The sequence below is a fragment of the Sceloporus occidentalis genome, unplaced genomic scaffold, assembly GCF_023333645.1.
Source record: "Sceloporus occidentalis isolate IW3139 unplaced genomic scaffold, rSceOcc1.0.p SCAF_2, whole genome shotgun sequence".
NCBI lineage: Eukaryota > Metazoa > Chordata > Lepidosauria > Squamata > Phrynosomatidae > Sceloporus > Sceloporus occidentalis.
In genome coordinates, this window is record NW_028316982.1 from 120,501,164 (window position 1) to 120,528,109 (window position 26,946).

General features: G+C 38.8%; 1 protein-coding gene across 1 annotated transcript in view; it reads right to left on the reverse strand.

Moving 5' to 3' along the window:
- Positions 1-26,946, reverse strand: part of LRMDA (leucine rich melanocyte differentiation associated) — a 929,993-nt gene that overhangs the window by 690,456 nt on the left and 212,591 nt on the right. The gene's annotated exons all lie outside the window — the stretch shown is intronic.

Below are 26,946 nucleotides of genomic sequence, written 5' to 3' on the forward strand. Positions count from 1 at the left end.
TTCCTCCAACATAGATACAGAGGATGGAGCAAGCTTGTTCTTTGCTGCTCCAGACACTGTGACACTGAGCAATGCATTCAAACTCCAGGAAAAAAGATTCCACCTAAAGATCAGGAAGAACTTTCTGATGGTAAGAACTGTTCAACAGTGGAACATGCGTCCTTGGAATGTAGTGGAGTCTCCTTCAAAGGCTGGATGGCCATCTATTAGGAGTGCTTTCTTTGTGTATTCCTGCATGGCAGGGAGTTTAACTGGATGTCATTTCTGGCTTCTTCCCATTCTATGGATTATCAGTCCAAGCACTATACTACTTTAATCTGCAGAAGTTTTCATTCTTTTCTCATTCAGGACTCAAAACATGTATCACATTGCAAAAACCTAGTTGGGGACAGTTGTGCTGTATCTGAATCAGTGAGATGTAGTGGTTTGAATGTTGGATTAGGACCTTGGCAATCAGGATTTGAATCCCCATTTGGCTATGGAATCCCATTGGGTGACCGTTGGCAAGACACACTCTCTCAGCCCTAGAAGCCAACCCAAACCTCCTCTGAACAAAAACAAAAAAAGAATACCTTGTGATGGATTTACCTTAGGGTTGCCTTAAGTCAGAAACAACTTGAAGACACACCGTAAAAATGATCATAGAGTCAAAGGAAATTATACCACCAGAGACATGACATGAATGTTAACCATTATTTATTTACCTTGAAAAATCCAAAGGATGAGAAGCCATGCTTGCAAGCATGGAAATTAATTGTTCATTTCAGAAAAAATATCAGATGTCACAATTTTTCAGATTTATTGGTTAGCACAGTAGTTACTTACTCATCATATAAGAGCAATTAATTTTCAATTACAAAAAGAAAATTTCAGGTGTAAAATAAAGATATATCATGCTTATGAATACTGTACATGGTAATTATTATTGTTCATCTCCAGAAGCTTGTCCACTGGGTCATCTTATCTGCAACATTCTGCATGTTTGCCAAGGGATGATTAAGATGATGAATTTGGTCCATGTAACAAACTCTATATAACTATTATCTTTTGTAATACAATTTCCCTTCCCAGTGACAGTTCCTCTCTCAGTAGGGGCTTTGGTCATGAGAAATGGGTATGTTACCCTTTGCCCACAGAAGTCTTAGAGGCCTGGTGTTAAAGCTGTTCAAGCATAACAAGAGATATCCCAGCATGCTTGCTGATTAGCTAGCTTCCATAACCATAAAGTCAACAATAATCTACCTACATGTCCTTTCTGCAGGTGGTTGACCTATAAATGTTAAGTAAGTCAGTGGCAGTTCAGCATAAATTACTTTGGAAAACATTATGCGTAAACATTAATGCTACAACATGCCCTTAAATAGACCAGAGGGACTTTGTAGTCTGCAAAAATAATCTGTTACCCAGTTTCCCCCAGTCATCCTCCGCTGCAGTTGTTGTTCTCCTTGGCATTTAAAAGAATTCAGCAACTTGCTTGGTAGGTGCAATGCCTTTTATAACAAGAATTAGCATTTAAAAGAAAAAGAAAGCAAACTGCAGACTGGGCCCAAGACAAGATGAAGTTTTAGACTAAAACTGAACAACACAGCCGACTTGGGAATTTTCTTGCACAAACGCAACTGAAATAACATGAAGCCATGAGTCAGGGGCCAATTCTTGGGTAGTTAACAGCAACAAAAATAAGTTAACATTATAACTTGTGCAGGAGACTTTCTCAATGGATTGTGAACCATGGGGCATGTCAAGGTCTCCTGTTCTACCACCCTCAATCTATCTAAGGTCTGCTGTGTAAGGAAACCATCTCAACTTGCCTCATGGCTGAAGCATTAAGAATCAAAATTCTACCCACAACAACTGCGCAAAGACTATAAATTCCATTCCCATGAAAAAGCACACAGTCGTTTTACAACTTTACCCAATATGGGAAGGGGAAGAGAGCTCTCCAAATCCAATGCTAAAGCATCATATTCATTCTTCCAAAACAAATAGTTTTTGTGGGGTGGTGAGCCATGGACTTAGCTGATTCCAAATGAAGTAGTTTTTCAATTAATTTGGGGGAGGGAAACAGGCACAAAATTGCAAGGTTGAATGTGTGTAGTGGTCAAAGTATGGGACATTCAAATACAGTGCGCCCACGTCATACACTGGTGTGCCTTATATTGCTTCCAATATACACTGGAAGCTGTGCCAGAAGAAGCGCCGCCACCGCACGCCGGAAAAAGCAATGGTATACACGCCCATGGTGCACATCACAAGCTGCCACACATTGCTGCGGGCACAAGCCCCATTATCCTTAGTGGGGCTCAAGCATACATGTAATTTCCCTTAGGCGGGGGAGGGGGGTTCGGAACGGATCCTCTGTGTAAGGGAAGGGACCACTATACCATGAAAATAACTGGGTAGGACTCTACCAGTTTAACCTATCTTACATGTTGTAGTAAGGATGAAATAGGAGCAAGGCCCCATGCTTGTTTCTCTGAGATCCTTGGTGTTAAACCAGGATGTAATACCAGATGATCTGATATCCATTTTAGCAGGACAGAAATGTGATCACATTTATACAGTTGGGACCACGTCATTAACATTTTGTCAACATATTAACTTTGTTATCATGAAAATACAACTTTATATTGTTACATTTATGTTTGAACTGCCTTCATTCCTAGCTGTCACTCTAGGTACAGAGATATCACTTGAATTTGAATGACATTTTCCCACAGAGCTAAGTTTCAGTTTGCTCAAGGTGGAGCAATGCATCCAGTCCCAGAATAGGATTCACATAGGTTGGGGGATGAAACTGTGCAGTTGGGCAGAAGTTAGGGACTGCAACTCCATAATCAGCATGGCCAGCAATGAAGAATGTTGGGAGCTGCAGTCCAAAAACAGCTGGACAGCCACATGATTCCCACCCCTGGTAAAGAGAAAGTGAAATCTATGGCCTAGCATATAACCTAGACACAACTGCCACTCACATGAATTGTATCCATGGACACACCAACATTGCACTCAGAAAAGAGTATCCTACCCAATGAATTCTAAATATTTTAAGCCAGTATTTTGTATATAAAGAATGAAGTGAGATTTGTTATTTCACTGTTGAAGACATTTATTTCTCCAAGGTTGGATGGATATATATATATATATCAAAGAAAGAGAGTGATTCTTTGCCTTGTCTCTCCACAAGAAGTTTTTCCCACCCTCATTCCACTTTTATCTCAACACAACATCACACCTTTTAACCATGTCATTTTCTGGGTGATTTTTGTTTGTTTTACAGTAACACTATACAGATATTTGTTTGAACTATGGTAGTTAAAAAAAGGCCTTGGATTTGATCAGTACAAAAGAAGAGAAGAATAACATTTTTAAAAAGCTGTTTTATACTGCTTTAGAGATTGAACTGTTTAAAGAATCTAATAGGAATTAACAGAAAAATGCAGGTGCACATATAGTTATTACACTGTTATCACTTTTCAGTGCACAGTGATTGCAACTACACTTGAAACATGCATAAAGAGGAATATCTAAAGGTCTGTTTGCTAGTAGCTCCAGGCTACCAGATCATTATGTAGTATTTCCATAAGATCTCAAATTGTACTCATACTCCTATGCTTTCCACCCACCTCCTCCTGCCCCATGTTAAATTGCATTTCTTAATATTACCTCTTTCCATCATTGGCTTGAGGCTACTGTTTAAATGCATGTCAATATAAATATTGCTGAAAAGGTACCATTCATAAAATTAATCTGTCTTTCAATAGTCCTGGTAGATGTTGAAGTAGCAGTAAATAGCTAAGCATAAACTACTATTACCCTGTACATATTTATTGTATTTTCAAAGGCTGAAAACAGTTAAGAAAAATGGAAAAGTTACTTTTTCCCCTCCTCACTCTACACAAATTTGTTAATGGGTAGCATAATGGTAAGCCATGTTTGCTAGCATTCTGTAAAACATCTACAAATTGCTTTTGCAAGGCATTATAGGTTGTCAGACTAATGTAGTTGAAGATAATTTGGCCTTTCAGAGAATTGAACCTCACAGCACGATTATATTCCAGCACCGAGTGGAGTGTCACAATTATTCTTTCATGCTGAATTACCATATAATGTCATAAGCCTACCTGTCATAAGTCCTACAGCCTAGTTTCAATTTTTTGCTAAATCTATGGCTTGTGGCCAAAAAATATTTTTTTACAACTAATGGAAATCTGATTGTTTTTACCAACAATAAATTTCATAGCAAATCAAAGGATATGCTTGGGCAAACAATCCGATACTCAAGGTTAAAAAATACACAAATAATAAATTGCTGGTGTGTCATGTTCAATTTTTATTACTGCATTACACTGCAATAACCATAACAGGATCTAAATTTGTTGTCAGAACATTAAACAAATCCCCATACTTCACAAAGGCATCCTGCCTTAGTAATTTACACAAGGGAAACAACTATCACATTTTCCACTGTCCCACTATCGTGCCATACATCAGTTCAGTTTATGTATTTAGACAATTTTTGAATAAATTACTTCCATTCTGACTGCTGCTGCCACTTCTTTTTAAAAGGCATACTGGTTTTAATTGTATCTTTTGTCTATAAGAAACCAGTTTTGGGAGGGCTTTTTCCTGCCCTTATATCTTGAACAGCAGAACAAAGTATGGACATCTTTAGACGATTCAAAGATAAGTAACAAAGGTATTCCTCAAAACGGGGGATGAGAAAAACAAACCATCTGTTTTTCTTTGTGTTTATTATACTCTTCCCATGTAAATTTTAGAACTAAGGAATGTATTAATTAAAAGACAATGCAAAATACTGAAATTAGGACTGGAAAATATTTTATACCCATTTGCATTTTCTAGAAGCTGAAGACAGAACTATATCAATCTTGAGACAGAAGACAGCCATTAAACATGGCATGCCCACATTTTCACTCCTGAGTCCATACAACTCATAATTCTAAATGTGTGACTGTATTTTAATGCTACCCACCGGTGACAGCTAATGATGTGGAGAATAACAAGTAACACCTAACATGATAAACACCATGGGTTAGAGGCTAAACCAGACATTAGGATGGTCTAAGAATGAATGTAACCTGGTGCCATGTTGAGTGGCAGCCATGTACATAGTGTTCCGTCCTGAGGTACTTTGGTTTTAGATAATTTTGAAAACTATTTTGTGCTTTGGCTTCAAACCATCTGTTTATTTGCAGAAAGGAGACTATTGTTGTTTTTTTACGTTAAGGCAAGATTAAGAACTTTTGAGAAGGGAAGTATTCAGCTATCTCAGAATGATGAGTCTTAGGAGATCAACACACGTCAAATCCACACCGGGATAGACACAGGTTGCAACTGTCACTGATGGATCTTATTGCACTGCTCCATGCCCAGGAAGTAGGTGGCCTGTATCAAATCCAGGCTTCTCCTGCAGCTTTTCAAGAACAGGATTTTCCTGTTCTTGAAAACCTACCAGAGAAGTCTGGGTTAGATACGGGCTGCCTACTGCCCAGGCATGGGGCAGTGCGATAAGATCCATTGGTGACAGTTACACCCTGTGTCTATCCTGGCACAAATTTGGCATGCGATAATCTCCTTAGTCTGCCTTTTGCCTGAGCTCTTACCAAAACAAAAAGGGTCTTCACGCAAGACAAGATTAATAGACAAGATGCAACAATAGGGGTGAAATAGGACAGGATGAAAAGCTGGCTTCCAGCTGGCTTGGGAACATGGTGTACAGATGCCGCACACCCCCAAGATGCCCAGGAGTCGCACTGGTGTTCATTAAAGGACAAGCTTCCTTGTGCTCTGGTGGCATGGTGTTTACATGCCACACACCACCAGAGAGGCTTGAAGCCATCCATGGGCCATGGTAGAGTGTGAAAAGCTGTTTGCCACTCCTTTTTGGCCAGCTGCAAGGCAGATTGGGACTGCATTGTATGTTTGCCACAGCCAAAATCCATTTTCAGAAGGGGCGGCTTGAAGGCACTCCTTCAGGGCCATCAGTTTCGGTCCTTACTTCTTCTATGATGCATAGTTACTGTATATTTAAACGATATATAGAAAACTAGCTCCTTATGAATGAGCCTGCCTAGAATTTGAGATCATCAGCAGGGATCCTTGTTCATGTGCCACCATCCTGGGAAGTAAATCCAGTGAATGCATGAAGTAAGGTTTTCTTTGTAGAAGCACCCTGACTGTGAAACTCCTTACCTAGAGAGGTCAGACTGGCTCCATCCCTTTTGAGCTCCCGGCAGGCAGACAAGGTTGCACTATTTGGTATGGTCTTTGGTAATGTTTTAATTGCGTGCAAAGGAAGAAATCATTTGACATGAAATAATTTTTTTAAATGCTAATGGTACGTATGTGCACATTTGTCTTTTTCTCTGCATTAGTACTGACCTTTTCATTTTATTGACTTCACATTCTATATAACTGTTCCTGGATTTATTTCCTGTTGACTTTTTATCATGAAAAAAGTTTAATCAGCAGGACTGAACCATAAAAAAAAGTAGTTTGGAGGATCCATCTGTGTTTACATGTCCCTTCCTTTGTTTCTCAGTTGTTCTAGCCATAGTTGATTGTGGCACAGGAACTGAGCACAAACTAAAATAATAGCTTGAAGATAATTTTGCATATCCTGAATTGAAGCTTACTAATAAGACATAGGCTACATCTGCACTGCAGAAATAATGCAGTGTGACACCACTTTAGCTGTCATGAGTCAATATTATGGGATTTGTAGTTTTGTGAGATATTTAGCCCTTTCTGCCAGAGAGTTGTTGTGCCACAACAAACTACAAATCCCAGAATTCCAAAGCATTGAGCCATGGCAGTTAAAGCAGTGTCAAACTACATTATTTCTGCAGTGCAGATGAAGTCATAGTTTGTCTAATTCATGCAGCACAGAATTCTAAGCTTAGAACAACCTGAAGGAGGAGACAACCTGTGTATAAAAGAGGAATTGATGGAATCTGAAAACCCATGGCATGATATACTTGACTCTCTAAACCAGCAATGTCCAAACTCTGGTCCTCCAGGTGTTTTTGACTTCAGCTCCCAGAAGCCTCAACCACCTTGGCCAATGGTCTGGGATGCTGGGAGCTGAAGTCCAAAACACCTGGAAAGCCAAAGTTTGGACATCACTGCTCTAAACCAGAGTTTCGTAGATAGTCTTAATAAATGGTCATCGCAATTTTTGTCACCTACAACAGCATCTTCCCGCTCAAGAGTTGAAAAATAATCAAAAGCCCAGTCAATAAGGTGGAAGTTTTCACCTAAGAACTACAAGTGATTGCTCAAAACAACTATTAGCTCTTTGACTGCTAGCATATCTGCTGTTTTCTCAGCTTCACTTATAAATAACTGCACTGTGTTTTCCCATCCTTTCTAAAGAAAAAAAATGCAAAATCCAATAGAAGCAATAGATGTCCAAACTGTCAATACTGGATCCATCTCCTCGTGTTAACTAAGGCCTTGTTGGTTGGTTCTATGTATTTATAACCTCAAAAGCAATAATATAAACAGAAGTATGATTTAGTTTGAGCCCTTCTATTATTAAAACACTTTGTCTTATTGTCTTATTGATTTACAATCTGTCCCACTTACTATTTTAGCATCTGAAAACAATCAAAGCACAGAACTGCAAGATGTTTAGACATTCATTGTTAGTCAGGATTTAAAAAAATATATATTCCAGACTGGGAAAGAAGTGGGAGGTGGGGTTTGAGTCCTCGACTGCTAAGCACCAGAGTATGGAAATGATTTATGGCCTTGTAGCAATAACGATGAGGCAGACCCATTAACATATTGGCAGACCCCAGGATGGATTATCGACATTGATTATTTCATGGACCACTGATGCCCATTTGTTAGGAGAAGCTCGAAGATGGCCTCTCCTGGACTGAAATCTTTTACGAGCAGACAGCATTTTAAATATTAGAAACCTGGGATTTAAGTCTTTGTATTCTTTTATTTTTTATTTTCTGAACAGCACACCTCCATCTCCTTTAAAGTCACCTACAAAAAAGTGTCAAAATTAAAGTTCATTTTTTATAGTGGGCCTTCATTTCTCAAGCCATCATCCCCACATCTTCTTTAAAAATTAATGATTGCCAGCATTTAGCCACTGGTTGTTGCTATGAAGATCTATGCAAAAAGCAAGGATCCCTATAGAGCCTGTGATATATGGAATTCTCTTTATTACTACAATAAAACTTACTGACATTTCAATACTTCTGCAAATAGCATTATAGTATCAATCTTCTGAATTAGGTTGAAAATTAAGTTGTAAATTAAAAGAAAGTGTACTTTGGAATACAACATGATATGTCACCTAGAAAAGGACCTTTGTGCTTAACAGAACTGAGCAAGAAAACTGAAAAATAAGCCAAGCTGCCTCTGAAGTGTCTGCTTCACCATAAATAATCTGGATTATAAATTAGAAGCTTAACATATTCCAAATGCCCTAGTATTTCACCTCAAGAAAGATGTTCTGGACAAGATCACTTCCTGTGCCCAAATATTTTAAAATCCATCTTAAAACAGGGGCTCTGTGAGACAGTTTGGGCTATACTTAAAGAAGGCTCAACCTTGTGGTTGTAGTACTAGCATTTAACCACTGCTCCACTAGGGCTCTAAACTCATGCTTCACTTCCAGTTAACCAAAGGATTAATGGTTAGGTCTACAGAACTGCATGATATAGGATCTTTTGAAGATCATGAGAAGCAACACACATCCAGTGGAGAACCCAATTCAAGATAATGTATGAAAATGCCCAGAACCATCAAGGTTGAAGATTTTATGAGTGCCACAAGGAAAGTCTTGGACTGATGGAGAGGTAGACAAGTGTTCCCTTCTCTGAGTATTCTAGGGAGTTATAGTTGGGCATGGATGAACCAGCTCTCCCAATGAGCACCATAAGAACCTGATTGCCATGTTTTAAACAGGGCTGGATGTGACCTAAGACTGTTCTGTGTATTTGTGTTTTTACCTCTGGTGCCTGAGGGAGAAGTTGTCTTTCATGTATATATGATTCCTTTCCAATGTGAAATGTAGGATAATAACTTGCCTGCAAGAACCCCTCTCTTCCATTTCCATGTGTATGCCCATTCACTCAAGGTAAGTGTGTGTGAGAGATAAATTCCTGTCTGCTACGGGTGGCATTGGGGGAAAGAGAGTAGACAAAGGGGTTTCCCAGAAAGAGGGGAGCTGATAATGCCACTGAAGCAGTATTTGAAAGTGGGGACTCTCTAACTCATAGGTGAGAGGCAGGGGAGTAGAGGCCCTACAGTGCTTGTACCCAAGGCTCCTCACTTGGTTTCATATTTCTATACCGCTTAACTAGCACTCTCTAAGCGGTTTACAATGTGTAAGCCAATTGCTCCCAAAAAGCTCACTCATTTTACTGAGCTACGAAAGGATGGAAGGCTAAATGGACCTTGGAGCCCTGCCTGGGATAGAACTCACAACCCTGTGGCTGTAGTACTGGCATTTAACCACTGCACCACCAGGGCACCTATCTATAATGACTACTGCTGACCCACACCACCATAATCCTGGGTGCGACTAATGTGATAATCATTTCCAAAGGGATAGCCGTCTGCAGCATATGAAATTCTAAAACTGGAGATGATACCAGCACAAGAGGACAGAAGTGCAATTCAAATGAGGGCAGGGGCCAGGAAAAAGAGGCAAGGCAACAGGCGAGAAACAACTTCCCTAATGAAACATAATTTCAATTTAGCTATTTAATCAAATTTTAACCCCTTTTAAACCACTGACCACTATAATACTCTGCTTTAATTAAGCTTATGAAATATAATTTGATACTGAATATTTACCTAGGACCTAGAAGGAATCAAAAAAGAGAGAGATTGTGTCAGTCTCTTTATAACTCTGGCATATTATTTGTGCATATTGAGCATGGGAGTCCACCATCATCTTTGATTCCTCCAACTGAGAAAAGGCCCTTCTTCCTTGTGTACTGCCATTGCTCTGGCCTGTAAGGGAAAGAACAGCAGCCAGGCAAAGTGCCATCATATCTTGATGCCAGCAGCTGATGGGTCTCCCACCATACCAACTACCACTGCTGTGGCCTTTGAGGGACAGAAGATCAGCCAGTATTTTCTGAAATAAACTGCCTCACCCACTGCCACCCCCTTTTTCCTTGTATTTTGTTCCTTTTTCTAATCACACACCAATGGCTTCTCTGTTTCCTCAGGATGCGCTTCTACCTCTCCTATACAATACTGATAAGTCTCATCGGAGATGGTATCTGCACCCTGGGAATTTTCCTACATGAGTGTTGGCGGAGTGGGAAACATGCTTCTTTCTCCAAATTAGTAGACAAAGATGGTAAATGGGGTGGGCTGTGTGGGTCAAGTCACATTTGCATGTATTTTTGCTCATAAGCCTGTTCTGACCTGTTTTGCATTAATATTTGACTATTTTTATGGAAAAAATTATCTTTGATTATTTAAATAAATATGTAGAATGCATTTTTCATGTAATGCCACATTTCGAAATATACTTGTCTTGAAATACACATATTAGGGTTAGCATTCTGTTAGGGACATAAGACACATTTAAGATATCCTTTCACCTGCATATGTCCTAGATTCTGCATTCCATCCCTCCTTCCATTAAGCTCAAAATACACACCCCAGACTTATTGTACAGCCTCAGATGCCCCCACCCACACATGCCTTCTGTGTCATGTGGAAAGCAGATAGGATCAGAGAAACATCTTGCTATGTCCCAACAGCCAGATACAGAATAATTACACCTGCCATGAGACATCCCTGTGGCTCTCAGTTTTGGGGAAAGGGTGGGATATAATAATAATAATAATAATAATAATAATAATGCAATGTAGCCAGATTTTTCGGAATGATGTGGTGTTGTTTTAAAGTATTTTTTAACATTTTTATCTTTTTAGTTGTATTTTAACTTTTAACATGTAACTTGTTTATTACTGTAATAATTTAATTTTGTTTTAATGTACTATTTTTCTATGCTTATAACTGTACTGTTTTTTAATGTTGTGAGCTGCCCTGAGGCCCAGTTTTGGGGAAAGGGTGGGATAGCAACAACAACAATAACAACAACCAAGAATAATAATTGTATGATAAGTCTGCAGTTGTAGTATATGGCTAGGCTAAGCATAGGTTCATGTGCAGAACTACTATTATAGCCTGAACTGTGCAAGATTGCATCAGAATATGCATTTTAAATACATATATATATATATATATATATATATTTTCACACCACCACCTTTGGAGAGGTGTAAATTTTGATTTACATATTAATGCTGGCAGTATAGATAAGGTTAGTGCATCTCAGAATTGATGACCAACTAATTTTTAGCATTCTTTGTGGCAACCCATCATGAGGTTCACATAAGAATATTTACATTGGTTCTTCAAAGAATATAGAACCTACCCTACATTACTTGTGCTTCTTAATAATTTATTTTATATCTTATTTTTTTGTTGTTCAGAAAAATCTTTTGAGTCAAAATAGATGATTAAAATTCCCAAAGAGGGTGTATGTATAAGCAGTTTCATCCACAGCTGGTTGAGTTGAAAGATCTCTTTTACACATCTTAGAATAGAATCAAAGTGGGTTTTTCTTATTCCCAGAATAAAAAAAAAATCAATAGATTTTGGAAAATGTAAGCTCCGCACAGCTTTTTGTATGATTATGATCCTATGCTGCTCATTCACATTTCAATGGGATTTGTGATGAAAAGCAGTCTCCTGCCTTGTTTTTCATATTGACAATCCCAACAAATGATTGAACTGCTGATGCACTGTAAATATTTCAGTCCCGTATTAGAAAAACACCAAAAAGAGAGGAGGGAGCAATATTATATATGTTATATATTCTGCCTGAGGATTGCCTTCTCAGGGGAGGCCTGCAAGGTGCCCACTTTGAATGGTACCTTTTTGATATTTTAAAAAAAATGTGCCATTCTGTTTTACATGCTTTTGAGTAATTGGGCTTTTTCATTTTCTAATTGAAAACAGTGACTGGTAATATTTAAAAACCGGTCTACAGATCAGAGTAAAATATGAAACCAGAATTCCACTTTAGTATCATTTCTGACACTCATACCCCCTTGCCAAGACTGACAGAAAAACGTCAATAGTTTTAACATGGGTGGAAATGTTACAACCTTCTCAAAAGTGGGTAGTCCTGGGTTCTCTATTGGTACAGTGATTTCATAAAACAAAAGAATTGCCACGTGCTTTATTCTACCTGCAGGAATACTGCATTTAGCGCCATCACCACTGAAAATGGTTAAATTGAAGTCTGCATTAAACTACTCTTGCAGTCATCAGGTAAGTAACATGAGCAACCAGCGTACAGCAGCAATGAGATAGGTCTGCCAGAGGAAGAAGAAAAAGGGAGAAGCAAAGTGATTCAGTAATGTTTGTGAGATTTTCAAAGCTAATGACACACAAGACTGATTCACTGCTCACCTTGCTCTGCTCACTCATTTTTCATATCATATTTTTCACTGGCCCATCAGCCTGCTCCACCAAGGTCATATGAAAGAAATGAAGGCATGCACAGTACAAGAAGATTTATTACAAACCAATTTGTTTCTCTCCCCCCTGCTGCTTTTTTTTTAAGCAAATTCATTCCAAACTTTTGCTACTGTAAAAGGGGGGAAGCAAAGTATAAACATATTGTATTAAATATTCAAAGTATGAATATTTAATACAGGGCGGGGATAGATAAAAACATGGCAAAGGGTTAATTTGATACTCAGTCACAGCAGAATAAACACTCAGGCCTGTTACAGACAGCCAAAATAAAGCTGCTTCGAGTCACAGTGGAGGTATGGTGTTTCAATGATGCATGCATCCTTAAGAGTCCAGAAGCCACACCAAAGCCACGCTCCAGTCCTTAGGGCTGGAGTGTGGCTTTGGTGCGACTTCTGGACTCTTAGGACGCATGCATCATTGAAACACCATACCTCCACTGTGACTCGAAGCAGCTTTATTTTGGCTGTCTGTAACAGGCCTCAGTGTCTTCAAATAGAGCATTTTAAATAAACAGAACTATTTCATTTGCCTCTGATTTTCAAGTCAGCCATGATAAAAGTCAGTGCTGTGAGTTAAGAAGAGTCAACAGGGTTCATAGCCAACTAAAACCCATAATATTTTACCTTCAGATTCTCCCCACCCCACCCCTTTCTTGGTAAATATGGTGATTATGGAGGAAGGCATGTCTTGGAAATGGTCAGTCACACTTCTTTATAATTACGTCAACACTTTCTGGGATGAGTTTTAACATTCATCAGCATAACAATAGTCTTGCTAGAACAGATCTATTTAATTCCGTCATGGGGCTGGTTTGGAAGATGGGGTATGGGCTAACCTAAAGCCTCCAGGACCCTCCTCAACTCACATTAAGGCTCTCAAGCACACATTTTGAAAATCCAACTCCAGAAGAGATGTATCTGGACAATTTTTTCAGGTTGTGGGGCATCATCAAGTTGGGGAGATCACAGTGGAGTCTCTGGGCTGTAAAAAGAAGTGATGAGTGACAGAGCAGTAATTTATTTTATGAGGTACATGTTAAATAAATTACCCATTTAGCATATAATTTTAATTTTACATTAGTATTAAAAAGTATAAATGAACAGAAAGTATTTTGAAGTATGAATGTTTACCATTCAAACAGTGCATTGCTAAGAAACACAAACTCATGTGTGTGTGCCTTAAGTCATCTATCAACTTATGTTGACATCATGAACTTCATAGGGTGAACGGATGAAATTTTGCCATTCGTTTCTCTGACATATAGCTTACAGCACCTGGCAGTCTCCCATTCAAGTACTAACCAGGGTTGACCCTGCTTAGCTTCCAGGATAAGAAAGGATCTGGCACTTTTAGGATATTTAGGCCATAATACAAACTTAATAATCATTGACAAAAAAAAAAGTCTGGCCTCACCTCACATTTTCCTTGTCAGCAATGAGCCCACAACAACCCATTAACACCACATACAGTGCACCCATGTCATATGTGGGCACGATATACACAGCATTCTGCATATGCTGAAAGCCACCCTGGAAGAAGTAATGAGGCACTCACTCGTGGTGCATGTGCTGCACCGCACCACAGGCACAAGCCCCATTATTTCTAATGGGACTCTGCCATATGCAGGATTTCACTTACACTGGGTGTGTGTGTCTGGAATGGATCCCCACGTAAGGGAAGAGCCCACTATACTAACAGACACAATGAGCTGACATTGACCCAACTAGCCACACATCTCCCCCCGCAAACCAACTATGGCAGACTGACTGAGTCAACTGCTGAATGGTGAATCAACAGGTAGGTAGATTCCATCGATTCAATTAGTCTATACTAGTCAGAACCAACAACCAGATTTAGGCCATACATCCCTCCCCTTTCCCTTTGTCTATACCACCATTTTAACATTACATCACAATCTTCTGGCCCTAGAGAATGATGGCATTTTCTTGCCCATCTCACTTTCCCCTTGATGATTCCTTTCTTCAGCTGGTACATATCATGAAGAAATATCAAAATAAAACTTGATATGTTTTAAAACCACCTGAACACTGAAGATGTTCTTCTGTACTGACCAAACCATATTATGTTCTCTTTTTCCTCTTTCCTCTCTTTTGCCTTGTTCCTGACTACATGGTGAAGCAGCCAGCAGAGGCCCTAAACTTTCAAATAACATACAGTATCTAACATTTTAAGAAACATCATGACAGAGGTGGAGTAATTTCTTTTATAGTGCGTATAGTGCGTATGACTTGCCACAATCTGACTGGGAATCTGTGGCAAGAGTTGGAAGAGTTGCTGCTCACCTGTGGTCCCCATCCAGCTTGACAGAGTAATTTCTTTTAGGAGATTATCACTCTTTGCTTTTAAAATACAATTAAAGTCATGAAATACTTTGTCTATTCCCACAGTCGTATATAGTGCACCCGCGTATGGCACAAGCACATTGTACTTAACTTCTTTAACCCAGTAAAACTTATTTGCACCTTCTCATTGTTGAGTATCTTGTGAATATCAAGTGGTAACAATGGTAATTAAATTCATTACATTTCTAGGCTATAACACAATAAAATGAGGAACAGTCAAAGGGTGTGTGTGAATATTTCTGCAAGGCACTGTAAATAGCCTAAAGGCTATCTGATCATGGAAGCTAAGCATCACCAATCCTGTTTAATACATGAATGGGAACTGCCAAGGAATACCAGGTCCTGTAGGCTATAATTCAGAGGAAGGAAATGGCAAACCACTTCTGAATATTCTTCGTCTAAGAAAATCCTATGAAATCAATAGGGTCAGCATAAGTCAATAGGTGACTTGAAGGTACACACATGTGCAACCCCCCCCCCCCCCCAACAATAATTTAAGGTGGTAAAAGTGAGCATATTCTAATCCAGGAAGCACAATCTGGATAGATCCAAAAGCATAGCCACTAGATAATCATTGTGTTCCTTGAGCTCATTTTAAAAGAATAAGCCTATATTTTGGGGACCACTGAAATCTTATGGAGAGGAAGGAAAGGATGATTAGATGGAAAAAAGGAGACTTCCATCCTGAGTCCCAGTTTCTGCAATTCTCAAAAGACTAGAGGACAAGGGGTTTTCTTTCCTACCTCTATTCTCCCACTTCCATTTCCCATAATTTCCAAAATGGACTAATAGAGCTGAAGAGATTTCTTAGTTTGAAAGCAAAATTTTCAGGTTCTGAACTGCCTTATAAGGATTGCAGGCCTAAAGAAAAGAAAAAATGTAACACCTCTGGATGTGGAGACAGAACCAAATAAATTGTTGACTTTGTATTTGGCTAGAAGGGTTTTATTATGTTCTTCATCTTTCTTGTTTATCAGAGCTCTTCATCCCAAAGACAATAGGTGCTCAAAAGCTCTTTCCTTTAATCTGCCAGTAGCCATGGTATTATTAGGCTTCACCTGATCCATGGACCACCTCCAGCTCCCACAGCTTCTCTCCTGTCTCAGGCCCTGAAACTCAGGGGACCTGTAAAACCAGTGGTATAAGTAGTGACTTGGTGGACACGGATTAAAGGAAAATCTTCTTCCACTTTCTTAATTGATGCCTCCCAGTATTGGGAGGGTGGGAAGCAACATTTTGCCTTACTTGTTTTTCATTCCCTCCCATTTTCCATATTTCTGACAGCCCTGCACCCATCACTATCTTCACTTCCAGAAGGTCCAGTTCTCGCAATCGCTAGCAGCACAACTCCACTCATGGACAGAACTCAGAGGCTTTAACAAAGTTTCAGTAGTAAATGGACATTTCCTTGCATCTGCTTTCTTCTCCTTCCAACACCTTTTGTCCTAGCATAGTTACAACAGTAGTGGTAAAAGTACCGGACTAGGACCAGAGCTTAGAAGTATTTTATCCAATGACAAATTAGTTTGGTAACTAGTTATAGTAATGATCTGGAATTGTGTTATTTTCCCCCTGTTATGGCCAGGGCCATAACTCAATACTTTTCAGTAACACAGTGAAGCTTTTGCCTGTTCTTCTTTATTAACTTCTGACTAATCTCAGCAAAATAAAGGAGAGTTCATACAGATGCATCCCAACTGGACCCTTTTTATGGGGAGTTGTGCAGCTAGTGAGGAGCAAGCAACAAGGAAGGCAAAGAAGAGGAACAAATGGCAGCACATGAGCTGTGCTAGAAATTCATGTTCGACGGGGATATACAGAAAACTTTTTTTAAAAACTAGTCTGTTTTTCCTTCCTTATTCCATTTTGCACACAAGAAACAGGCTGCAGCTGTTCCCAGAAAGAAAAGTCAGTGTGAGGGCATGGTGTGTGTGTGTGATATATTGCCAAACTGTCTGCTCCAAACAGTACACAGGGGGCATCTTTGAACTAGCTAGGTTTTTGTATGTCTATTTAAAACATCTCTGCAGCATGTACATGGCAGCCATGTGGCTTCCTATGCTGTGTCTGTGTGTACGTGGGAGGAATCAGGGTAGTCTGCTCAAAGTTTTGACAATCAGGGATTGGGATCCAAATACAATGTTCCTGTATTTTAAGAGGTACAACAGTGATGAGTAATCCAGTGAGTTACTTTCTGAACATTAGTAATGACCTGATGAGTGATCAGTGTAATGAGTAACATAACTGTCAAGTTCCCCTGAGGCACAAAACCCATTAGGCAACATTGGGCCAGTCATTTTCTTTCAGGCTGACCTATTTCACAAAACTGTGAAACATACTATTGTGATCTCGCAAAACTGTGATTCTGCTGGAGAACAAGAGATAGACTTCTGATGGGCGTATTTTAATTTAATTTAATTTAATTTTTAGTCTGGGGAGTATAGTGGAATGTCAAGGGGGATGGAGAAGTAAAGCTGTCATTTTTACAGTGCTTTTGGTTCCTATGCCGTGATTTTTGGACCAAAAAGGCCTTACATCATTATTTTTAAATGCAGTTTGCAGCTTGCACCATGTTCTGGAGAGACCAAAGGCACCGGGTTTTGGGGATGCATGCAGCCTGTCATCCAAACCTTTTCTGGCAGAAAAGGCTAACTGCAACTTTAATTCTGCTCAACCAACAGAAATAACATTTTTCGAGTATGATAGAAGAACATAGTGACCTATACATTAAATTCAGTGGTATCATCACAGATATGGTATAACTAAGAATGTGCTTACACTGCAGAATTAAAGCAATTTGGTACCACTTTAAGTGCCATGACTCTATCCTACAGAACCTGGGATTTGTAGTTTTTCTGAGACACTAAAGCTCTGTGACAGACCAGGTGGAACAAGTAAAACTACAAATTCCAGGATACCATAGGATGGAGTCCCAGTACTTAAACTGCATTATTTCTACAGTGTAGATGTACCTGTAGACTCAGTGGTATCAAAAGGACTTAAATTTACTAGGTAAACTAGCTTACTAATTTTTAAAATGGCTTTCCTTCAATGCTTCTTAAATTGTCATCTATGGATTAGAGTTTGTAGGCCATTGGCTACAAGTCCATAGGGGAGTTTCCAAGAAAGTGAGGAAAAGTTGTAGCCAAATAAGGTGCTGGTCCCTGCCAGATCCAAAAATCTGATAGCTTAAGAAGCGCTACGTTACATAACATGTAGCAACATGATATTTTAAAAATTTGTAAAGAGAATGACTTCTTGTATTATGGTTATACTTTGAAAAGATAAAGTTCAGAGCTAACAACAAACATCCGAGAACATTTCTGAAGAGTGGGGTATAATAAATACAATAAATAAAATAATAAATAAATGGTTACACAGAGCTGAAGATCTTGATTTAACAGTTCCCCAGATACAAGAAATTAAAGATGCCCATTATAACACTCAAGTAAATTTCCTCAGTTCCAAAAGATTCAGATGTGATTTGGGGACCTGAAACATGGACAGCAATGCTTCTGATGACAACCTTATAATATTGATCCTATTACATTAATGTGTTAGAGCCCTACGTGTGGCTATGACATGAAGAGAAAAGATACTGCATATGTTAGATACCTCAACCTTTTCCCCAAAATAATCATTCTTCAAATAAGCTAAGAACTTACTAAACAACTTAAATTTTCTATTTATTTATTTATTTTTTAAAAAAAATACATGTATTATGCACCAAAAAGTAAAACCAAGCAAATGGTTTTGAACAATGAGCTTTGCGCTGAGTAATCATTACTTAGTTTAACAATTTGGAATACAATTTAGGCATGAGTCTTTCTCATTTATTTATTTATTAACAATTAAGATTTATAAAAGCAATGTATCAGCTTTGCTGCATCCAATTAAAAGGTACAGATTTAAAACTGATTCAGAATAGATTCTGGAAAAATCTTGAGAAGTCTTTCTCCGCATTTAATCTGAACATGTAATAATGTAAAAATTCATATCGTACTACATACAACGTCCAATGCAAAGAGACACAGCATTAACTTTTTTCACTTTGTTCCAAGGTTTTTTTACTTTCAAAATTTTCATTTCTATTACTTGCCAATACTCTGGTATTACATGCACATTATTAGCTATTCCTATTTAGCCTGACACAATAGTGTAAAATATTATATGACATCAAGAAGGAAATCATACTTGCAATCTGGAATTTATTTATTTTTCTAAGAATAATCAGATTAAATAGTGATATTGGTTGCAACAAAGGATCAATAACTGGAACGATAGTTTGAGTGAGAAAAATGGTAAAATAATAACTGTGGAAATAATATTATTATTTTTACAATACTTTGATAATTTATAGCAAATAATTCATGTTTTAATTGCCTAAAGGTGCGTCAGTCTCAGTATTGGAGAAATAACAAGCACACTAGCTGGGATTTCGACAGAGGCTCAATCTTTCATGCATTTTAGGAAATTCTGCAGAAAAATGTTCCTGTGTTTCTGTTAGCAGTAAGTAAATTGCTTGTGGGCTCCGACTGCCGGAATACTTTAGCAGGCAATTCCTCTCTGTCTTTCATTCTGTTTGTCTGTGTTAAATTCCCCCTCTGCACTCATCCATTCTCGCATCCAGTTCCCAGCTTTGTCCATCCATCAATCCACACACTTTGTCAGTGCTGACTTCATCCTGGCTCTCACAATCACATCCAAGCAGTCCTGCTGCCACAAGGGAGCTTTTCGCCTCCCATCTGTGTCTCCCTGATCTGCTGACTGAGGCCCTGACGCTTGTCGTTTTCTATTGCACAGGCAAGCAAAAACACTAATACAAAACCTGATTTCTATCGTACAGCTTTTCACCTTTTCCATTGGAGGAGAATAAGCAAAAGAAGCGACACAAAGAGAGATGTTTGTTGAATTTTCTAAAACAATTCATAGTCTAGTCAGGTTGAGGTTCAATTCGTCTTCCCTCTACAAGACATCAATAGAAATCACAGGGAGAAAATGTATCACTAATTAAGGGTTGATAAGCTCTATGTCAAGTGTAGTTTAGAAAAGAAAGCACAGGCACTTACAGGGTCTCAGCCAGGAGAATTGCTCACAGTACTTTTATAGCAATCTCAGAAGAAGGCTGTGCGTTTCAAATGAGATAATGTAAAAATGATATGCTTCAACTGGAAATCGCCACATGGCGAGGGGTGTGGCGGAGTTCCAGGGCAGAGAACATCTTAAGAATTAAACAGATAAAAAATGAAGATTATCGGGATATATTTTTTTTCAATGCAAAATTTCATTTGAGCATTCTGCTAGATTCTCTGGTCAGTCATGTGCATCCTTCTCAAAATCTAACACATTCCCAATTAGCTTCCTTTATTTGCTGGTAAAGGGATCGATTTTCTAATGCTAAGAATCCACAGCGTCTGTTTAAGCTCACAAACGTGGTGAGGGGAAACCTCCAACTATTTGTTCATTCATTATCAAGGGGAAGAGAATGGCAGCCCTGTATAAATCAAAACAAAAACATCAACACTAGTGGCAAATTCAAGGAAGGGACATGACTGAAGGGTTTATTTCTAGGATCAAAGAAAAAAAGGTGGCAGCACTAATTACAATCCTATACCTTTCTACTTTGAAGCCAGTCTCACAGAATTTAACAGGTAAATATATATATATATGAGTTCAACACAAATCAGTGTATCAGAACTGGGCCTCTAGTTGTTTTCTCATTCAATTGCTGTTTAAATCAAATACTGATTTAGAAGGTTCCCCCCATATACAAAAATATTTCACTCCTACACAAAACAAAAAATCACAATGGGAGCTAGGTTCAGGTCAGACTTTATACTCTCAGACATTAATCCTGGCAGTAGTAAAATGGTCCTGGGCAAAATGTCCTCTGTCACGACCCTCAATACACTTCTGGATGCTCTCCTTCTCCTTAGTTTCAGGGCCTCATTACTCTCTCTTCCTCATTCTTTCTTTCTGCTTCTGAGCATCACCTTACCCCCTCAACCCAATGCCTTCATGCACCTTGGTGCTCTTACCCTTTCTCCCCGATCTTGGTATTTCTCTCTTTCTCTCTGTTATTTCTTTGCTGCTCTTCTCCCCACCCCACTATTATTATGCTTTGCTCCACACAGCCTAGTGTAAACATTCCCCTGCCTGCTCTTCCCTCTCCCTTAGACATCTAACAGAACCAATCTGAAGTTACATCTTGCACACTGATTTCCGCAGCATGTTTCTGAATCCATGTGGCTATCTAGGAGCCCTTTGGTATGCATGTGGCGCTTTCACCACAAGTGTATCCAAACAGTCCTGAGGTCAGAAGAAAGAGGAAACTACAAAATAAAAAAAGAGGCACAGTAGGACAAGTGGATCATCGAAGGGCTAGAGATTATATTCAGAAGTCATAAAGCCTTTTGGAATTTCACCCAGTGTTTCACTCTAAGTAGTACCACTGGTCTTGACCCAAAAATAGAAATGAGAGAAATGTGCCATCCATCCGTAAAACAATATACAACAATGATGCATGTCTGAGCTGCATTTACAAGACATATATGTTGTTAGTGGATAAATTTACTAATTTATTGATTTACATGATCAGCAGGTTTTGGTTGGAATTTCTCCAAACATTCCATAATATGGATACTCTCTTTCAAAGCAGCTCAGTGCAGCTGACTGGATTACCGAAGGTATAAACATCTCACTCAACAATCACATTCTCTAGATACTGAAGAGTGTCCTGTGGTTTCTCTAGGTTGCTGGTAGTTACTGAAGCTGTTTCTTTGTTATTGGCACTCTCTTTTTATTTAACTTCCTTTGACTTCAAAGGTGCTGTATCAGAAAAGGTGTAGCAACCCATATGGTCATATTTACAAACATCTGTGGTTCTATCATGGCAGATATGACATCATGATACCACAAATGTTTTATGAGTTTTCACAATCAACAGAATAAATGTGTGGGTAAATGAAGATGAGGGCAAAAGGAGAGAAATCTGTGCCTAAGAAGAACAGCAACAACAACCTGAATGTGTTCACATCTGTCTACAAAGGGAGGGACGGCTGAACTCAAGTTCTGGGAGGCTCATTTCTTCTCCCTTCCAGTGGTCTTATTATATAGGCTGGCCTGAATATAGGCTTTGGGGAATGCTTTCTGGGTTCCTTTGTGAAGCTGTATTAACTGTTGTCCTTTGGGCAGAGGAAATTTGAAATCTTATTTTCCTTGCTTAGTTCTTCATAGTTTTTAGTTTTATTGCAATTATAATTTTCAAACTACTTTTAAAAGAGGTGTTTTAACTAATGGTTTTAACTGCCCTAGGCTTGTTTATAAATATGAGAATTATATGTTTTGAATAAATAAATAAATAATGCCCAAAATGAGGGTGTGTTTTTTCACCTACACATTTTCAGATTTGTCTAATGTCCTATTGGGGAATTCAAATTGCTCCACCAATGATGAACTGGTTAGCTCCACCATCCTTGTTGCCTTCTATGAACTGGATGCAAATGAATGTATTTTCTAAACATGGAAGCTACCACACCTTTCAGAAGCCTGAAACTATCAGGAATCCAATTTTGAAGGCATCCTCTATGAGTAAAAACATGGAGGGGGGGCATCCCATTGCAAATGTCTATTGCCATGTAGGTTGATAGGGACAGTGAAAAGGGTTAGAGATAGTGAGCCTGTCCCCATTTACTTCCACTATGTGAGTAACCTATACAAAATACACCTGAGTACAGATTTTTTATGTACATAACAAGAGGCAAGAAAGATAATTCCTCCACTATCCCACAAGTTCTGATAAGCTCCCAAGTCTTTGCTACATAACTGACGGCAACCCAAACTTTTTAAAGCATATATTCTTTGCACCAAATAGAAGAATACCAGGATTTTCCAATATCTCCCCCCCACACACACATACACACACACAAACAACATTCCCATTTCAGCAAGGCATTCTTTCTAGGACTTCCTTTGTCCTCCACACTTCTCCTCCATCCTTACCATACTTGTTTGGGCCCATTTTTAGGAGAACACAAGCATGAAATAGAACACCTTCATTTGGTGCACCAAAAACTAATTTGTTCCTGCGCAGGTATGACAGAGGACACCTAAAAATGCAAAAGCAAGGATGCTTTCTCTGCCATGCTACTATACACAGACATCTCTAATTAGACAGCAACAAAATTTTATTAATAGGCTGGACATTATGGAATGAGCTTGTTATAAATGGGCCCTGTCAAAGCCTTATTCAGCTACCAAATGAGTATTCTCAGTTCACTGCTCGCATCTGAAGCATCACCGCTGGTGCCGGATAACAAATGATTGCTATTAACCGTATTGTTAGTAATGATGGCTGAAAACAAACAAAAACCCATAAATAACAGTCTACAGAAAAATTAACCCATAAACTTGATAGATACCCAGCTGAGAAATAATAAATGACACTTTGGATCCTGCTGGGAAAAGCGAGTGGTTTTTGTTTTCTCCTCTGTCATTAACACATTTTCTGTGCTAAAAATTAGATTCTGATATATAATTATCAACGCTTCGAGATATTAATTCTGCTATCACTCCCTGTTTCTCTGCTAGCTGGATGTAATGTTATTCACAGATTACCCTGAGAAAACATATCAGACACTTAGCAGAGCAGGTCAAAGTGACAAGCAGCTTTACACCAAGCCTCTGCACAGACCTCTTTAAAAGAGAAAGAGAGAGAGAAGCCAGGGATGCAAAACAAATTTCTCACATTAATTAACTCAAGTTTCCTTTGCAAACAGAAAATAAGGCTCTTCTATGTAATATGAGCTCAGCATATTTCCATCTGTCCTGAGGAAAGCTGTTGTGGGAATAAACAACTGAGAAATACTAACCTGCCTTTGTACATCCAAGACTACTACATTCATTAAGTCTTGGAAATATATTCCTGTTTTCACAAGTATAAAGAGTACAAATTCCTAGACATCAAATGTATTACTGATTACTCCTCCCACTCCAACTTTCATTCCTTGACATTTGTGTGTGCTGGAACTTGTGGATGCCCACACATAACTACAAAAATACATACACAAACTGGGGAAAAACCAACTATCCAAAGGAGCAAGTCTTCATTAATGAGAGCTAAAGTGAATAGTCTTTTTATTCCTTGTGTCTTCATGTTTTGATGACCAAAACAGTAAAGTCAGGGATGCCAATCTTGTCTATGTTCCTCTAAATGGATTTACCAGTAGAAATGGTTTTGCATCAGATATAAAGTTGTGCACATAAGCTCAGGCAATGCAAGAAATTCTTCAGCCCAAGTGTTTGAAACTCAACATGATGTCTTGCATATGCCAAGTTGTAAAGCCCTGTGATTGCAGATTACAAACCTGCTAGAACTGCTTTATAACTGCATAATTATAATATTTTTAAAAGGGTAAAACAATATTACAGGTCTGTTTTAACTTATGCCACCAAAGATCATTTTCAGCATGAGGTTTTTAATGACTTTAAAATGAACTTTCAACTCACGAAGGCATGAGCAACATAATATAAATCTAACGTAAACATACTATAATATTAATATAAATATGCATTAGTATAAATATATATATATAACAATCATACAATATGTAACAATAATGGAAACATCTATAAGACCTAGCTGCAAATATGTATGTTCGTACTTATCTAAAACAAGTTTAAACCTATTCAAGAATCCTTTTAATAGAATTATCTTTTCTTGATATGTCTACTATGTGTACTTCCAATTAAAATAGAAGGGAAGGGGAGAATCTATGAAGATAGGATTGTCAGATAAAGAGAAAAGAGGTGCACGGTTTCCACTTCATGCCCTCCCCTCTCCTTTCGAGCCCCAGCCAAGTTCTGCTGATGGAAGAGACTAACCCAAAGCCTCATACATTCTATCCACTACATTTTCCTCAGTATTTGGCACCCTATGATATTAAATAACTATAAAACTAGAAAGCCAAAATAACTAAATCACCTGGCAGCCAATTTCTGAGAGTTAAACCACAAACCCGTAAAATGGTGGAGTGTGTTGAAATAATGTAAAGGAAACCCATAAATTCAAACTTTATGTTCTGTAAAGAACAAATATGAAAAAGGCATCAAAATAATGAAAGATTGTTTATGTATTCTGGCATGAAATGGGAATGTGTTATGAGAGAGAGAGCGCAATGGCAGAGACGGATCGACAGAGCTGACAGTGTGGTATTCATCCTACGCGGTACAGCAGACGTCCTGCTAGTGGCAGTCGACAGTGCAATAAATCAAGCGCTCTCGATGCTGTACCTACAGCTTATTACATCCAAGATGACAAATAAATAATAATCCCTGTCACAGCGGCCCTTTGCTCAAGGATTGAGCCTGAAACCTTTTGCTCATCACTCCTGGTCTTAAGTGAAAACACCAGAACAAGGGAATTGAAGGCCACGGTTTACTGAGCTCATGAAATACAAAAGCAAGCTGGGCAGAGAGAAAACTAATGCTGAGCAAGAAAAAAAAAGGTCAAGTAGTAAAGAAAGGATAAACATTTAAATAGCCCAACTTAAAAGGGGGCAACGTTTAGCAGCAGGGCAACTGCAAATAGCCCCCAAAATAAAAAGACTGAAAGGGAAGGGGAAAACCCAAAGCACCTGCAATCTCTGGGGACAGCCCGGCCTTAACTGTTTAGGTATATGGCACCAGCCACATAGCAGTGGTAACAAGTCCTGACAAATGTGCTGAGAATTTCTACACACTAGATTTTATTGGCTATTTTTCTATCCCCTATGACAACTGTTTATATTTGCAGAGAAATGTTGTGTGCACGGTTCTGCATAAAAGAAGAAAAATCCCATTTGTTGTCCGAGAAAGCACATTGCTAACCAGAAGAGAAAAGTTCTTCAGCACTTGAACACATGAATTCATTAGCCCAGGTATAGCAAAGACAGATATATACCTGGGAAAGCTGGGAGTTCCTTCCTCTCACTATAGAGGTTCATGTGCTTGAGGTCCTGACTGCAGTGATAGAGTCCTACCTTGGGAGAAAGGAGGGATAAAAATAAAATAAATAATAAAAAATAATAAAATAGAGTATCTTTACCAGATAGTCTGGAAAAGTGGAGCAAATTGATCATGTAGCAAGGAGTATGCATTGATCATATAGCAGGGAAAAATGAGAAGCCCAAATCTTTGGGTGGTACATGTGGCCTGATAAAAAGAACAAGCACTTTACAATTCCAAGCACAAGTCATGTATGGTTCTCTATAGGCAGGCAATTTCTGCACACGTTGTATCTTAGCAATACTCAGAACATCTTCCCAGAATTTTTTTGTGATTACATTTCCTTGATGCATAAGAATTCTCCACCCTTTCACCCTTCATAAATAAAAACCTAGAAACAGAAACCATCAGCAGTTTCCTTCAGCTTCAACATCTTGTGCAAGGCAACCTAATTTCAAAAGACTTACAGTCCTAGAGTTCAGGCAAATTTTCTCAGATTCATCAGTCCCTCAAATTTAATAGCAGACTGGATACGCAGCAAATGTTGAAACATTAAGAGGCTGTATAGACTGCCTCTTTTAGCGACGTATCGGGGCTGCGGCAACTACATGTTGTGGCCCCGATCTCACCTTTCTGTGGTACAAAAAGGAGCCTTTCTGTAGTGCGCTAGAAAAGGGTACCATAGCCACCAGTGCCACGGCTTTTTGTTGCTCCTTTGGAGCTGCATCATGTAGACACAGCACCAGAGGAGTGGCGTGATGCCACACGCCATGTGGTGTGGTGGGCAGTGTCACGCTGGCTGTGGGAAGAGTTGGGGCATGTATCATGTGGATGCCTCACCCCAACTCTGTCCCCAGGTACCTCAATGGCTGGTCCATATACCCCCTTTGTCTCATTTACTGGATGAGGACTTTCAGAATGATTTCCACAATATAAGGTAAAAGTGTTGTCCAGACCACAACAAAATAAAGCTGCTTAACAATGGAAACACTCAATTGTAAGGCTAGACAAAATAAAATGCAACTATATTTTGGCTGTCATA